Here is a 17,869-nt window from a genome sequence, read left to right as displayed (position 1 = left end):
TAAATCCCTATTAAGTATACCTATAGGCTGGGCATTACGCTCAAAATATAAATAAGAATTCCACACTTCCTATCCCAGATAAGCACAAGGTTTACTGAAGGAGAATATGAACACAGGTTTTTTAAAAAGTAACAAAACCATATAAATTAAACAGAAGTAATTTTCAGAGGACAGAAAACACAGCACATAGTAGGAGGCTATTTGGGCAGCACCCATGTGAGAGGAGGCCTGTGGGCAGAGCTTCAAAAGAAGGGAAGGATTCTGGGAGAAAGAGGAGAGGAAGACATATATTTCAAACATGGGCAAGCAGATACATCATATAAAGTCATGGAGAATCAGGTAAGATCACTGCCTACAAACAACCCTGGGCAGATTTGGCTTGAAGTAAAATGAATAAAAAAGGTCTTGGCCTGCAAACATAGGACCATGAGAGGTTTCAATACCAAGCATCTAGATTTTATCCTTGGACTCTCGGGAGTCTATGCAGCTCCTTCAGCATGGTCAGGTCTGAGGTTTAAGATCTGTATGGCTTGGTGAAAAGTAAGTGAGCAGAAGCCAGAGATGACACGAATAGCCCAGAAACCACTCACCTTGGGAACTCTGAAGGATGCTCCTGACCTAGCAGAAGAGAACCAAGAGGGCAGGAGGAAAACCTACAAGAGGCAAAAGCCTGGGGCTAGAGGGTGGGAATCAATCAAACAGGAAGCACCTACCAAGGACCTATCAGATCCAGGGCTCCAGGGACCAGACGTCCAGTGGCTGGAGAGAGGCCAACAAAGCCGAGGAAAGAAATGGCTGTGCCAGGGGGCAACTAAGAAATGTCTCCAAGAGGGCAGGAAGGAGGCCTCCCAAGTGCAAGAGGGGGAGGGAAGCACAAAGGGGACCCAGAGAGAGGTCCAGCCTATCCCCAACAGGGAAAAGTTCTTAAGAATGAAGGAAACTTGGACATGTTTATAAACAGAAAGCAAGAAAGACCCTGAACTACAGGAGTTTGGGGGAAGGATGCTGGAGGCAAACCTCTGGCAGAGACATTGGGCAACCAGATCCAGGAAACACCTTTTCATCAGAGACTGAAGCAAAGGAGAGAAGAATGGAGGATGAGGTCAAAAGGGTTTGGGGGTACAGGAGAGAAGGAGAGGATAGAGTCAGGAAGAGGAGGAAGTCAGGAGGGAAAGCTCCAAGGAGCCTCTGGGAGTAGTGACTTAAGAGTCACTTAGGGAAGAGGATGAAAAGGACTGACTGGGCAAGAAAGATGGTGTGAAAAATCTACATTAGAGTCAGGGCTGAGGCTAGTAAATGTTTAATAACTGGCTCTAGGGAGAGAAGGACACTGGAAAAACTTTTGAATTTCACATACATTTTTAACATTTGCTTCCATCATTTTAAGTCTAGATAATCATCCAAATGTAATTCGAGCCCTGATTTGTGGCTTTCCTGACTTCAAAGCATTAGTACTCAGACTAAAAATTTAACAATCAGCTCACCAGAAAGAGCTGGCACCAGTCTATTCCTGAATGTACTCACTCAGCAGGTGTGCAATATGTTAATTAGCAAGGGTTTGGCAAGGCATAAGAGGTCATGGAAGGGAGCAAAGGATTCAAGGGGAGGGTAGTACATACTTAAAATGGTTATCCAGAGATCAAGAGGAACAAAGTGGGAAAAGGAGAACAAACAGAATGGGGTGGGGAAAGAGGGGAGACTTGGAAGAGGACTGCAGAGTGAAGAGGAGGAACAAGGAGATATAGAAAGATGTAATCCTACACAGAAACCCCACGTTAGGGTCATCATTATAATTACTAATATATGTAATATGGGTTTGAGGGCAGCATCCTGGGAGCGGGCCTGAAAGCAATCTGGGATTCTCCAAATATGCAAAGCAGAAGGCTAGCCTGAGCCATGCCAGGAGCTTTTAATCAGACACATTCATGGGCTGAGAGGAAAGCTCAGACCAGTGGAGAAGGGGCAGCAGGGAGGTCCCATCTGCAGACCTGCCAGGGACATATGCTGGAACTGGAAAGAATGGGCACACCAAGGGCAACAGCCAAGGAGCCAGGCAGAGCAGTCCTTTCTCAGGGGGCCAGTTCAACTGGAGCCCTCTAGCCTGGACCCCTCCTCCAGATACCAGGAATAAGCATATCCCCGGGCCAGCAAGCTCCCAGGCCCTAGCCAATAGGCTTTGTCCCTTTTGCCAAGGCTATAACCAATCTGGTTCACATCAAGTCCTCGATTAGCTAAAACTTTCTCATCCAATAAAGATATCAGGACTTAAAAGAACCTGTTCATCTGATCAACTCTGATGAGCTTGGCTCTTCTCAATAATGGGGCAATTCCAGACAATTCCAATAGACTTGGGCTGGAAAACACCAGTTACATCCTGAGAAAACCATGGAGGCTCAATGTGGATCACAACATAGGATTTTCACCTTTTTTTTGTTTGCTTGCTTTTTCTTTCTCGTGTTTTTTTTCCTTTTGGTCTGATTTTTCTTGCACAATGTGTCAAATATGGAAATATGTTAAAAAGAACTGCACATATTTAACTTGTATCAAATTAAATTTGGAACACAAAGTCTTACAAATGAATGTTGAAAACTATCTTTACATTAATTTGGAAAAATAAAATATTATTGGAAAAAATAAACACAAAAATATTTTGATAACTATAAAAAAAGAAACTGTTCACTAAAGCGGCCACAAGCAGAACGGTGAAGAGATTTCCACATCTTACACATCTGCAATAACAGCTCACATGCAGGCATTATCACTTTTTTTGTACTAAGTATTTCCACACAACCAATCAAGAAGCCTAAAGTAGTACAAGCACCACTGCACCTATTTCACTGGGAAACTGATTCAGAGGCTAGATAGCATTTCAATGTTACAAATACAAATGTGATTTTTGAGCCCAGGTCTCCAAGTGATAGAATGCTGAATCCAGATATAAAAACACGTTTACAGGAACCAATTAAAGGGGTTTGTAAAAATATATCCATTGAACTCCTGAGAAAACATAATTATATTTCATCTCCTTTAAAGAGTGCTTTAAGGTTTAAGTAGCACATAAAGGCATTAATTTAACTAAAATCCATCTTGACTCCATCAAAATGACCCCTGCCCTGGGGAAAGCCTGAAATAAAAGGAGAGCTAAGATATGGGCTGACATTGCAATGGGAAGTAAGATGTTCATTTCTAGATTTCCTCCAGTAACCATCAAAGAACAACCCGAGAACTCCCTGTCACATCTAAACTCATTTGAACCACCCTAAAGAAACTTATTAATAAGATGCAAACAGAGGGTGATGTACAAAAAAAGCTAATAATCCAAAATTCAAAACTGGAAACAAGGGGGCTGACTTGGACTTACTAGAGCAAACTAGGTAGGAAGGTTCCATTTCAAAACATTATTCTACAGAATAAAAGGTACAGATCCAGTAGAAATCATCTTATGCCTAGCTGATCAGTATAGTTTATCCCAACCTTTATAGTTGACCATCTGATTTCTTGGCCTTCTGATCCATAAAATCATCTCATAGGCATCATAACTTTATGGTTAGAAAATACTTTTTTTCTACACTATTTCATTTGATTCTCAGCACATTAACTTTGAGGAACGTAATCTATTAGTCTCCATTTTACAGAGAAGAAAGCTGAGACTCTAAGAAGTCCCAAGGATCCTAGAAATAGCAAAAGAAAGCATCCTAGTTCCCAGCAGTCTGGCCAACTGACCAAGGACCACTGTCCAGACAGCTGCCTCTCCTTTACTATGCACTGCTGTCAGTCATCCCTCAGCAGCACATTCAAAGAGAACTTCAAGGAAATCGGTAAACCTACATAGCCATATTTAAGCAAACAAACATACACGGAGAGATCAGAAAAGGTGCTCCATGTGGTGCCAAAAACAGAAAATAATGCTTATCTAGGATAAGCATACACACATAACATACATATTTCTTATTACAGCAATACAACAGGGAAGACAATATAAATTTAGGGTTTGTTTTTGAGGGATTTAAAAAAATGCATTGTCATGGCTTATAATGAAATGTAATATGCAAAATTTCATTGAGAAACAAAAAAATTAACTTTTTTCAATCTGTCTTTTACCCTTTAGATCGTACTACCAACAAAATAACATCAGTTCATCTTTCTTTTCCCTTCTATTCACTTTAAATGTTTGGCTCCTAACACATTTAAATCCAAAAAGTTTTACTCTATTAAAAAAAAGAATGGCAACATTTAAACTTGAATGCCTATAAACTATTCCTATGGATTTATTAAAAAATCTTTGTTCTGACCTTGGCTCATTCCCCCTGAAGAAAATATAGCCTCCACCACCTAAGCTCTAGTTCCAACATCAGTGATGATACATGCCTCATGTCTGGAAATCCTTCCTTCACAGTTCTGCAGCATTTACCAATGGATGGTTCATGAGGCACAAATAGCTGCTCATGCTGACAGATCAGATTTCTTTGGACTTGGAATCTCAGAAAAGTAGTTGAATACTAGTCAATGACTTTGAAAAGCACAAATCTCACATAGAAACTGACTAGGGTTAGAACCAAAAAATTGAGGGAGGGGAGGGAGACTTAGATGGAACAAATGTGATTAAATATTATAACCCAGACTTTGAAACAGTTAAAAAAAAGTCACCTTTTTTTTTTCCAAATTAGAGATTTAATTTTTTGATGGTTCACTACAAATATCGCAATAGTTAGCATCCATAGCTAAGGTTGGTCAAAGGACGACCTGAATACACTCTAGATTATCCTTTGCTGTAGCGTTCGGGCTTAGAGTGTCTATCTTCCTGTCCTTCTTAGCCCTTATATAATACTATTACAATTAAATCATTACAGCATACTGAATATGTGTGAACTAGAGAACCATTACATCATCATGTTAAGTACTAAGTATATGTATACTAGAGAACCATTATCTCATCAATTCCACTAAGTTAACGCTGTGTTTCAAGTATATTTGTCCAGAGTTCCGGCCCTCTACACTTTGCAATAAGAATAAGAATCACTATGACCTGTTTATGTTTTTACAAATGGTACCCCCCTTTTTGTCATCTCATCTGATTTTAGCCCTAAAAAGTGAAAAAAGAGGTCACTTGTTGATTAAACAAATAAGCTAGTAAAGCCCAATTGGCAAGAAGGCTCCTAATGAAAGCCAGTTTCAGAAAGCCAACAATCCAAAAGCATTTAATTTGCTCATATACTTAGCCTGTTTTAACTTGTCTTGTAATTCTAAGACAAGTTAAAACAGACTAAGTATATGAGCAATACCAAAGTACTTAGAGAAACCACATATACCTTTTACTGCGTTTAGCATACCAAGAACACTCACTATCAAATAACAAAACTAACAATATTCATTTCAATTCAACTCAATAAACATTTATTAAGAAAATATTAAATACAATGTCCCAGACAAAATACAACTATCTCAAGCACAGGCACTGTGCTACATGTGAGATATAGAAAAAAGGCTAAAAAGGGACATCCAGGAGCTCACATGCAAACAATTATGATACAAGATAAAACTGGAAATAGTCAACTGGGGAAGGCATAAGAATTAAAGGGAATTAGACAAAGAGGAGCTGGTCCTTGAGCAGGGGAATAATAGGGTCAGACCTATGCTTTAGGAATTATCAATGCAGCAATTGTATGGAGGATGGCTGGAGACAGGAGAGACTTGAAGAAAAGAAACCAATTAGAAAGCTTCTGCACGGTCTCTTTGTAGTGGCCAAAAACTGGAAACTGAGTGGATGCCCATCAATTGGAGAATGGCTGAATAAATTGTGGTATATGAATGTTATGGAATATTATTGTTCTATAAGAAATGACCAGCAGGATGATTTCAGAGAGGCCTGGAAAGACTTACACGAACTGATGCTGAGTGAAATGAGCAGGACCAAGAGATCATTATATACTTCAACAACAATACTATATGATGATTGATTCTGATGGACATGGCCATCTCCAGTAATGAGATGAACCAATCAGTTCCAATAGAACAGTAATGAACTGAACCAGCTACACCCAGGGAAAGAACTCTGGGAGATGACAATGAACCACTACATAGAATCCCCAATCCCTCTATTTTTGTCCACCTGCAATTTTGATTTTTTTCACAGGCTAATAGTGCACTATTTCAAAGTTTGACTCTTTTTGTACAGCAAAATAACTGTTTGAATATATATGCTTTAACATACTTAACATGTATTGGTCAACCTGCCATGGGGGGAGGGAATGGGGGTAAGGAGGGGAAAAATTGGAACAAAAGATTTGGCAATTGTCAATGCTGTAAAATTACCCATGCATATAACTTGTAAATAAAAAGCTATAATAAAAAAAGAAAGAAAGAAAGAAAGCTTCTGCACCAGGAGAAAGTTGTATTCAGTAACAGCAATACTGCAAAGACTATCAAGTGGGAAAGACTCAGTTATTCTGACCAAAGCATCGATCCAAGAGAATTCCACTTTGCAGCTCAGGGAATACTTTTTTTCACATGCTTTGTATTTCTTGCCTTTCTTTTTTGGCAACATGGCTACTATAAAAATGTTTTGCATGACTTTCAGATGTATTAATTGATATGATATTGCTTGCCTTCTCAAAAGGAAAGGAAAGAATTTGAAACTCAAAATTCCAAAAATATGAATGTTAAATAAAGTATATTAAAAAAACTAATAATTAAAAAGACACTGCTGCAATAGTCTGAAGTAAGAGATAACAAGGATCAGCACTAGGCTGTGAGAGTAGAGAAAAAAAAGAATGCAAAAGATAGCAAAATGGTAAAAAACAGAAGACTTGCTAGCTTTGGGGGTAAAGGAAAGGAAAAAGTGGAAGATGATTCCAGGATTTTGAACCTGGGTGAAAGGATCAATGATGACATTGGCACAAATAAGTTAAAGGTAGGGGTGATCTTTGAGGAGAAAAAGTCTTGGGTTCTGTTTCGATCATGTTTTAGACATATCTAGTCGGAGACACCAAGAGGACAGGTGCAATACAGGACTGAAGCTCAAAAGAGAAGTGAGAGCTAGTTATGAGGTTCTGGGCAATCACCTTTACAGAGGTTGGCCCCACTGGAACTAAAGGTATGACTGAGACAAAGTATAAAAAAAAAAAAAAGGAGTAAAAGGCCTAGAAGTGAGCTCTAGACTACACTCACACAGAATTTGATGTCTCAAAAAATACTCATTTACAATGAGTATTTAAAAGATTAACACATTAAGAAAAAGTTCAGGAAAAATATTTTCTAGGTAAGAAACAATAAATACATCAATCATAGTATGAAAAATTTTAAATCAAATTCCTTGATGAATACCCTAATCCCTCTAAGATGAAACTAGTGGAATAAGGAATTGTTGTAATCTTTGTGTTATGTGATTTAAAAACAGCAACCAGAAAAGGGGAAGAATCTGCTGGAATTATCTAACCCTATACCCAAATGGATAGAGGCTGGAGGGAGGGGATCACTTTTCACTTATAAGAAAATAAAATTTGTGAAATGATGAAACAAATCAGAACAAGTCCAAAGCTACAGTACCTTGGGATTCCTGAACTTTATGATAAAGGTCAACAAGGGTCAGAATCTTTTCAGTTCCAGGAAAGAAAGACTTTAAATCAAAAGCATATACAGAAGACAGTATACATTTTTTAAAAAGTAAGTTGTAACAAATTCAAACTTGAGTTAAAAAAAAAAACAGATAAGGAATTATCTATTATTGGCACTAACAGGATCTGACTAGAAATGAGGGGTGTTCTGAGATGTGACTCCAACAGCAAATGTCAAAGAAGCAGAGTCATAGAGTCACAGAATGTTCACATTGGAAGTGACCCGAGAACATGGAATGTTTCATAAGCAAGGATCTTTGAGATGGTCCAGCCTACCGGAAGACTTCATCTGCCAGTGGACAAAGGGGAAAGTGACATACTGATGCAGCAGCAGAGCTGATCAGAGGCGGACACACCTACAACAAAAGACATCATAGAAAGAGTACTGCAAGAGAGAACTCAAGACTTGTGGAGGATCCAGCACCAAAAGAGGAACTCCTGAAATTGGAAAAAGCAAAGTCTTCTGGTGTGGACTTTCTCTTTTTTTTTAAACTTCACTGCCCAGCTGCTACCTGAGAAGATCCAGGTGCCCCGGGCAGCACCTAGCGTGGCAGTACGAGGTAGGGAACCAGTCAGCCTCTGCTCTTGATGAGCCCACCCCTCTTTGTTCTGGGTGCAGAAATATATTAGAGGTATAATCTTAGGCACGTTATCTTATCCCTGTTTGCCCCAGTTTCCTGATCTGTAAAGAGAAAAATAATAATGGTATCTACGTCCAAGGATTGTTATGAGATTAAAATAGTATGATTGTAAAGTGCTTGCTTGACGCAGTTGACTGGCATATGGTGAGCACTTTATTATTTCTTTAAATGAATGTAATTGTTTCATATCTGATAATTCTAAAGTGGTTTTAAAATGCTATCACAATGATTTTTGTGTGACAAGTGGAAATGCAAATGATGTCGTATCTGAAGTTTATTGCTTACAATATTATTCTATTTCCAAATTGTATTATATTTCTAAATCTATATTGTAAAATTTGAGAGACTATTATAAACCAGAAATTATGTTAGACAAAACTTCTCTTTCAATCTAGATACTATTAGATTATGAATTGGGCTTTTAAAGATGTGATAAAAATGTGGATATTTGGAAACTCTTAAACACTTAATGAGGTATTTTTTGTTATAAAACAGGTAATAACAACAATAATAATTTTACTATAATAGCACATTTTCATCTGAAAACCTTGGCTATTTTGAAAGTATATTAAGTGGTTTAAAGATGTAGCTTCAAAAAGCAGAAAAGAACCCACATGTGCAAAAATGTTTATAGCAGCTCTCTTTATAGTGGCAAGAAATGGAAACTGAATGGATGCCCATTAGCTGGGGAATGGCTGAATAAGTTATGGTATATGAAGGTAATGTAATATTATTATTCTGTAAGAAATGATGACTAGAATACTTTCAGAAAAGCCTGGAAAGACCTACAGACCTGATGCTGAATGAAGTGAGCAGAACCAGGAGAACATTGTACATAGTAATAGCAAAATCATGTGATGATTAACTGTGATGAATTTAGCTCTTCTCAACAATGGGGTGATTCAAGGCAATTCCAATAGACTTGGGATGAAAAATGCCCATCACATCCAGAAAGAAAACTATGGAGACTGAATATAGATCAAAGCATAGTATTTTCACCTCTTTATTTTTGTGTGGTTTTTTCTCTCATGATTTTTTTTCTTTTCCTTTTTTCTTGCACAATATGACAAATATGGAAATATGTTTAAAAGAACTGCATATATGTAACCTATATCAGATTGCTTACTATCTTGGGAAAAGGAGAGGTAGGGAAGGATGGGAGAAAATTTTCTAACACAAAATTTTACAAAAATGAATGTTGAAAGCTATCTTTACATTTGAAAAATAAAATACTATTGTTGAAAAAGATGTTCATTCAAAATATAAATGATGTGTTATATAAATGTGTCAACTATCACATATTTACTACATATATGAAGCTCTGAAGCATAGTTAATTTTAATTTAGAAGTAAAAAATAGATGAAATATTAACAAATAAGGAAATATCAGGAAAGCTACTCAAGCTTTAACTCATAGTTACTGAAATTTTGCTATTTAAGGTTTAAAAAAAATTCCTAGGACAATAATCTACCATTGTTCTGAGCTTTAATTACAGAGATGGTGGTATGAATTTCACAAGCAAATACGAGAAAATGGCATGCACTGCAGTCTGGGAACTGCTAAAAGTGGATCTCTCTGCCTGAGATGTAATGAGAAAGTTTTCTAAATAAATGGAATAGTAAATTTTGAGAAAAGAAAATTAGACTGTTTTCTCTAAAATATATGTGTCTGTGTATTATATGTATGTATGATTGGCTTCCAAACTGATCTATCATGGAAATTCAGGCTTTTCAGTTTTTGTATTAAGTTCTAAAGTCTTATTAACTAGATTTTACATATAAATCATATTGATAATGGTAAAGAAAGTAAAATTATTTTCCTATTTTAAAAACATCTTTCTGATAATTTTAAAAAGCAGAACAGGTCATAAATGATTTTCCTAAGAAAAGGCACTATGATCAAATGATCGTAAAAGTAAATTCTATCAAGGATTTAATGAGAAACTAATTTCAATATTAAATAATTTTTTTGGAGTAATAGACAAAGGAATCCTATCAAACTCTCTCTGTGAAATAAATATGACACTGAGAATAGTAAAATCAGAGAAAAGGAAAATTTTTTGATAAAAATACAACACTCATTTCTAAAAGTATAAATGGGTTTTCCCTTATATTGATAAAAGGCATTTTTATCTAAAACCAACAGCAAGCACTACTTAGGATGGGGATAAACTAGAAGTCTTCCTAGTAAGATAAAGTGTAAAACAAGGATGCCCACTGTCACCAATATCCTTCAATATTGTATTGGAAATCCTAGCAATAGCAGGAAGAGTTTAGCAGTTTAGCAGTAAGAGCAGGTACAGAGTTTAAGGAAGGATAAAAATGGCAAATATAAATTGATATTCTCTAAAGTTTCAAAATGAGAAAGCCAACTTTAAATGGTTGGAACTCTAGATTTGAAACCAGAGAAACAAAATGTCCTTTTAGTGTTGTTCTGAGAATAAAGCATATTGTCCAAGGAAAGATATCTAGGGCCCAGATAACTACCTGAAGCATCTGGGACTATCTTTTCTGCATCCTCTGTTCCCCTAACCAACGTTTCCTGCCTGTTCTGTCTGGCTCTCTCTTAGCTGGGCCCCACAACAGGCTAAGAGAGTGTTCAATTAACTGTGTGCCTCTGTTAGATGGGTCTTGCTGTTAATATTTCCAAGTTTTCTTGGCTACCTTGGTAACATGTAAATCTCCCTTCTCAGAACCAGTCCATTGTAGTAACTGTTTAGATTTGTTGGAGCTCCCCCATTTCCCTAGCACCTGAGAGTCATCCGTCACACTTCTTGACACACTCACAATGCTTGTTTGTTCTAGCAGTTAAGTGAACCAAAGCAGGCACTGCACTCCTGTTCCCAGCACACTCCTGGATCTCTACTCTTCTGTGAGACAATCAACGTGAAGATTCTTCCCACAGGACAGCATGAGCCTGGCATAGGGACTGCTCCCCAAGACTTAAGAATCATTATGTCGTGGACCACCCCACTTGTGGCAATTTTTTAAATGTATATAAAATACTACCTTCGCCTCAGCATGTAAAGTCCTACTACTCGAAGGGGGACTCCCACTTGCAAACATTTTCCTCCCTTTGAAATTAAATTTGTCCCGACTCTCCTGGCCAGTCAGTTGTCTGGTTCCAGCCACCCATAGGGTCATAGGCCAATTTCAGCTCGGTTGACAGTCTAAAAAGTCTTCTGCACCATGATTCAAAAGAATCAATTCTGCAGTGCTCAGCTTCCCTTATAATCCAATTCTCACGACCACACATGTCTACTGGGAAAACATAAGCTCTGACTATGTGAGTAAGATATAAAGGAGATATCAACTAGAATTAAGGGGGAGGAGGGAGGTGAATAAGCTTCCTGACAAAAGTGAGATCTTACCTAGGTCTTAAAGAAAGCCAAAGAAGCCAGGATATGGAGAGAACATACCAGGTACGGAGGGTAAGCCAGGGAAAGTGCTCAAGTCTGGGGGACAAGGCAAGCAGCATTCCCCTATGCCCCTATCTGACTGACAGGAGTAAGCCAGAAGAGTCAACTAACCAAAATAGGAGCAATGGAAGAGGCTTAGAGATTATCAGTTCCAGCTACCTCATTCTGGGGATGACTGACAGGGAAATCTGAAAAAGGACCCAGGATGAAATAGGATCACATGAACAAGAGGAGTCAGCCGTGATAAGGAGAGGGACCACATCATCATCTGAGACAGGAAAAAGAGGAGAAAGACGTGGAAAGCATCTGAGCAACTGATGAGAAAGGGAAAAGAGAGACTGTGAAGAGAGACATTTTTCTCTATAAAATACAAAGTAGGCTTCTCATTCGAGAGAATGGGGGGAGGTGGAAAAGAGATGAAAAAGTCTGGAAGACTTTTCAAATAATTGGATAAAGAGTGAAAAAATCTGATGCTATAAATCTAAGCAAGGAAGGAGATGGTGGTGTTCTCAAAATAGGAAATGTAAAAAAATTGATTTAAGAAAAAAAGAGATTTAGTTTTTCTTCCCAACAACTGAGGATAAAACACATACATCTGCACTCAGAAGTGAAGGACTATTACCATAAAATATTAGACACCATCAGAAGTGGTTGCTTTGGAGAGTAGATTAATTTGCATTATCATCAAGAGAGGACTGATGGGGGGAAGAAGTACATAAGAGAAAGAGATTACACAGAGAAATGACTGATATTTTTAAAAGGCAATTTGTTTTAAAATGAAAAAAAGAGAGAAAAACATTTTTAAAGCTAGACACAAAAAAGTAACAACATGTACCAACATAAAGATAAACAAAATTTATACGAGGCAATTTGGTGGGCACTAGCATCTAAGGGATCAGAAAGGTCTCATACAGGTGATGACATCTGAACAAACCAGAAAAACAATTCGGCTTCTGAGAAGCCACAAGAAGTTCATCTAAGGCATAAAAGTGTAAGTGAACAAAAATAGAAGACTAGAGCACAGGTATAGAAGAGTACTCAAGAATAGTATATAATAAGGCTAGAATAAGTCCACTGGAGGCAAGCTGTGAAGGGAGGAGTTTCTCTTTGATCCCAGAAGTCCAGTCATTAAACCAGGTTTAAATCCACTTTAATATGCTATCATCGGGTTTCAATCTCTTTATCTTGCCCAGAAGCATAAGTTGAGAGACTGAGAAATGCTTTGCTGTCTAAGTATATATAATGGCTATAAAATTTCCCTGATCTAGATCTACAAGTACAATCATTTGAATACTTCAAAACTAGTTCTAAAAATGGAAGGTACTAGAAATGAGGGAGGAAGAGAAGGTGGGAAGGAAGAAGAGATGGGAAGGAGAGAGGACAGAGGGTAGGGAGGAAGAAAGAGGGGAGGAAGGAAGAAAGAGAGGACAGGGAGGAAGGAAATGGAGGGGAAAGGGAAAGAGGGAGGGAAAGAAGGAGGGAAGGAAAACAGAAGGGAGCAAGAAGTTACTTTTTTAGAATCTTTTCTTAGTAATGATTTACACTTCTAACTGCTCAAAACCATCTTAAGAGCACTTAATCATACATTCTAAGATTTTTTTTAGGAATCTGAGTCAAGTCTACTATTCTATATAGTTTTTAGATTGCATTCTCTTGTCTTTTTTGTAAAATGGAATCTCTCCCATTCTCTTTAAAGATGTCCAATAGTAGCTCAAGAATCACATCTTCAAATCTTTTAATAATTCAAAGACATCGTTTATCCAGGCTTTGTTACATGAACTGACTGTCAGCTTTAACTCTTGCCTGGCAATCTCCTTACTCATCTTCGATTTCCCCTGGCTGTTCATCTGTGTGATCTGTTATTTCCAGATCAGAGACCATAACTTTGAAAGAGGAAAAAGAAGTAAATGCTACCCAGCTCTTCCCTTTGGGCCCCCGGTCTCTTGGCTCAGGCTCTAGGAGAAGCAGTGTGGCCAGGGACACGCGAAACTCAGGAAGACTTGCTTTGACTTCCACCATACCCACTTAACTACCTTGGTCACCATGGACACATGCTTCTTTCCGATGCTCCATTTTTCCTTATTTGCAAAATGACAAGACCTGTAACACTTTCCCCCAGGATGTATAGAAGGCTAAAAAACAGGATGATAAGTATAAAGCGATATGCAAACATTAAGCACCATAAATACTGTAGTGGCTGTTATCTTCAGTTAGTTATCAATCTGAATTTCCCAAGTAGTCAAATCAGTCTCTCTTGCCAGGTTTGTTTTTTTCCCCAAAACAGAATCATTTCTGATTATATCTTCACAATTTCATTTTTAAAAATTTCCCAGGACCTTTGGGATAATTTTTCTAGTACATATTAAGTCATTGGATCCTTTCTATCCTTTCACTGGGCTCTCTGAAGTCAGCTCTCCCAAAGTGGAAAGAACATCCTGAAAACCTTAGAGGCAAAAGGGGTGTTTTCAGCATGACTATTGAAGGCAATAGAAGGTAAAAGCATCAGATGAGAAAGACAGTTCTGAGAAATGAATAATCAGCCCAGATGATATCTGAAAATTAAGCTTGGAATTCCAGACCAAAGCTTGAAATTAAGTAATGATGATCTTAGACATGGTATATATCTAAAAAGAGCTATTAAAAAGATTTGCCTGAAAACTTGATTAACTTAAATCAACTGAGTTTTTTTTTTAAGGAGGAAAACAACAAGTCCATACTCCACAACGATACAAGAAGGACACTCCACTCCAATCTTACCCTACACAATATCCACCTATTGAGTCAACTCAACAGCAATAACAACTTCACCTTCACCAGACTCAAGACACTCTTAAATCAGCAAAACTTTGCACCTTGGTGCTGTTTTTTCAAGATGTAAAAGAATGCTAATAACAGCAATAAAACCTATGGTTTAAAATTACTATCTAACAAATACACAAAATAAGCATAATAAATAGGGTAAACCAAAGATCCAAATGCCAAGAAAGCCAACTTCAACTCATAACTATCATTGAGACCTGAGGCTTGGAAGCATGAGATCTAGGGTCAGAATATGATTCTGGAAGTATATTCAAAAGAAACAGTATAAATAAAAAGGATAGTATAGAAACATGTCACCACTCCGATATCTCATGGAGCACTCTCTCCATGCTCTCTCAGGGGCCTCAGCAATCCCAAGTTGGCATTTCCTTTTGTTCTCCTCTTGATCTGAAAGTCATTTTCCTTGCTAGAGAACAATGAAACCAGGACCTCCTGTACCCTCCTTACATGGCACTGCCTCCTAAAGTTGAAAGACTACCATACTCTTGATATTCTTCTGGTCTGACATTCTTGTGAGCTTCAGCATGTTTATCCCCAAACTCAACTAACTCCTGCCTTTAACCACCCTGATATGTAATGGTAATTACCATTTATAGGTATTCATCTTTAGCCAAATTTCTTTTTCTTATATTTTAACTTATTTAAGATTTATCCTAGTAAGAAATAAGCTTATCATCAAATTCCATCAGCTTCCAAAGAAAATAAGACAAATGATCTGGGTGACTTCCATGTTAAATCCTACAAAATCCTAGTTAATAAATTTTAGATAAGTGAAACAATTTCCTTAAGAACCATATTAGGAGTAAAATGTATAATTACAGAAGGATGTCAGAATCAGACATCAGAATCCCACAGCTAAATCCACTTCTCATGGCAAATGAATAATCAGGCTAGATCATAGTAAACATAAAATAGCCACCATATTTCTATGAGAAAACGGAGGGTTAAATTTTGGGGGCAAGGTACACATCTCTGATCTAAAACACTTAAGCATTGACTCCAGCAAACGCTGGCTCTTATGGTCTGGGGGAGTTGATTTAGCAGGGAAAGATGAAAAGCGGGTTAAGGAATAGCTTTTATTAATAGCTTGGTGGATATATGTAAGTCTCAACACTGATCTGACATAGACAAGTCATTTAACTATTTGATAATTTTCCAGTTGTAGTTCCAATTGTATTTGATAATTTCCAGTTAAAGATATCTTTAAAACTGTTCTTCAGCATTGTTTAGTAAGTCCTTGTGAGCTATCTTTAATGACCCTATCTCACTGATTGAACCTGTTATACAAGCAGAAATAATATAAGACTGGTCAAAATTTCTAAGCAAAGGAAACAAAACTGCCAAATGAATTGGAGTTTTTTTGCTCTCTTAGGATGGGAGATGGAGGTTATATAGGTAAGGATGTTAACCTGAAAATAAAACTGAATTTTAAAAAACAATTAAGGTAAAATAACTCCTGTAATGATTATTGAAGAGAAAGTATAAGAGAACGAGGTGGTAAAGGGGGAGATTAAAAGTGGGAAAAAGAATGGGGAAAATCTTTCAGTGGCCACAGAAGATATCAATGATGAAAGCTCCCATGGGTGAAGAAAAATTTTCTATAAAGGCAGATGCATTCTTTATAAAAGAGCCCATTCATCATGCCTTTTAGAATAAGGGAAATCAGAGGTCCTAGAGGCAAATGACACTCAGAAAAGTGAAAGGGCATGTCCCAGAGAATATATTTCATGGTAAAAAGGAAAAAAGTGATCACAGAAAGAGCAGTTTATTGTAGAAAAATTAATAATGAAATAAAATAATATATCATCAGGGATATAAAACAACTCCAACCACAGTGCAAATGTCCTCTCTATAGCAATTAGAATTTATAAGAATGATGCAAATTAGAATTAAATAAATTTATAAGAATGATGCAAAAAAATGTGGTCTGGAGTAAATTCTAACAAAGAAGATGGGTTCAAATCCTATGCCATTACTTGCCAACTAAAATGCCCTGGGCATGTCTTTTGTGCAGCTAAGGATTGTGTATAACACACATAGCTTGTATATGGATCAAAGTCTCATCTATTAAATAAGGAAGATGGATGAAGTGAAATTCAAGTTTTTTTTCAGCTCTAAATCTTACGACCTTATAAACAAGAAATAGCATAAAAGACACAGTGTTTCACACCTTGCATGGAATGTAGCAGATATCGACCAAAGAATTATTAAGGACACATAGGACTGGCAGAGGAGGTGGGCCAGTCACACAGTAAAAGAAAACGAGCACATGGGAAGCTCAAAGACTTGAGTGGTATTCATAAAATATTAAATAATACAAATATTGGGTTTATTTCTTACTCTTAACTATTCTATTCCACCAAGCTACTTTTTTCTTTCTATTACCTGTACTTTGGAACCGATTAAACTAATTATTTCCTTTGAGATTCAAGATCTTTTCATTCCTCCAAATGAAATTCGCTATTTAGTCTAGTTCTATAAAGTATATCTCTTTGGTAAGTGGATGTGGAAGGGACAGGTTTAAGCATTTATTAAGCACCTACTATGCACCAGGCACTATTACAAGCTCTTTACAAATATCTCATTTAATTAGAATGGTACAGAATGAAATTTGCAATATTTAAAGTATTTTTATTTTTCCAAAGGCCAAGCCATAATCACAGTACATGACTTTCATTAAAGACCTTGTTTATTAAAGTTTGTAATTTCATATCTATACAGTTAATTCATGTGCCTTAGGAGGCTAAATCCCAGATAATTTATACATTTTACAATAGATATTCTGAATGAGATCTACCTTTCTGTTCCTACTGGATTTAGCTACTGTGTAGAAACCTGCCAATCTTTCTGGGTTTATTTTGTATCCTGATACTTTACTGAAATTATTATTTATCTGAATTTAATTTCTTTGCTTGATTCCCTCATATTTGCTAAATAAGTCATCATGTTATTGGCAGATAACTGTTTGGTCTCGTTGCCTTTCAGTCTTCTCTCTATATAGAATCTACATCTGATTCTGAACTATATCAAAAAAGACATTTTCAACTATATCAAGTAAAAGGAGAGGAAAGAAATATCCTAATTTTACTCCTGAATTTACTGTGAAAACATCTAATTTTCTCCTGTGAATACAATGTTAGTTTCAGATATATACTTTTTATACTGTATTTTTAAGTACTTTCATTCCTATACTATGAATGGTTTTCAGAATGAGTGCTATATTTTTATCAAAAGAATTTTCTGCATTTAATATAATCATGATGTTTCATATTTTTGTACTAAATACCATTATATTAATTTAGTTTTCCTAGCATCCAAAATATAAATCCAACTTGATCATAATGAATTTTTTTTAATATTGCTGTAAAATTTTTCT

This window comes from Sarcophilus harrisii, chromosome 3, assembly GCF_902635505.1.
Source record: "Sarcophilus harrisii chromosome 3, mSarHar1.11, whole genome shotgun sequence".
In the NCBI taxonomy this organism is placed as follows: Eukaryota; Metazoa; Chordata; class Mammalia; order Dasyuromorphia; family Dasyuridae; genus Sarcophilus; species Sarcophilus harrisii.
Note: the sequence above shows the minus strand (reverse complement) of the source record.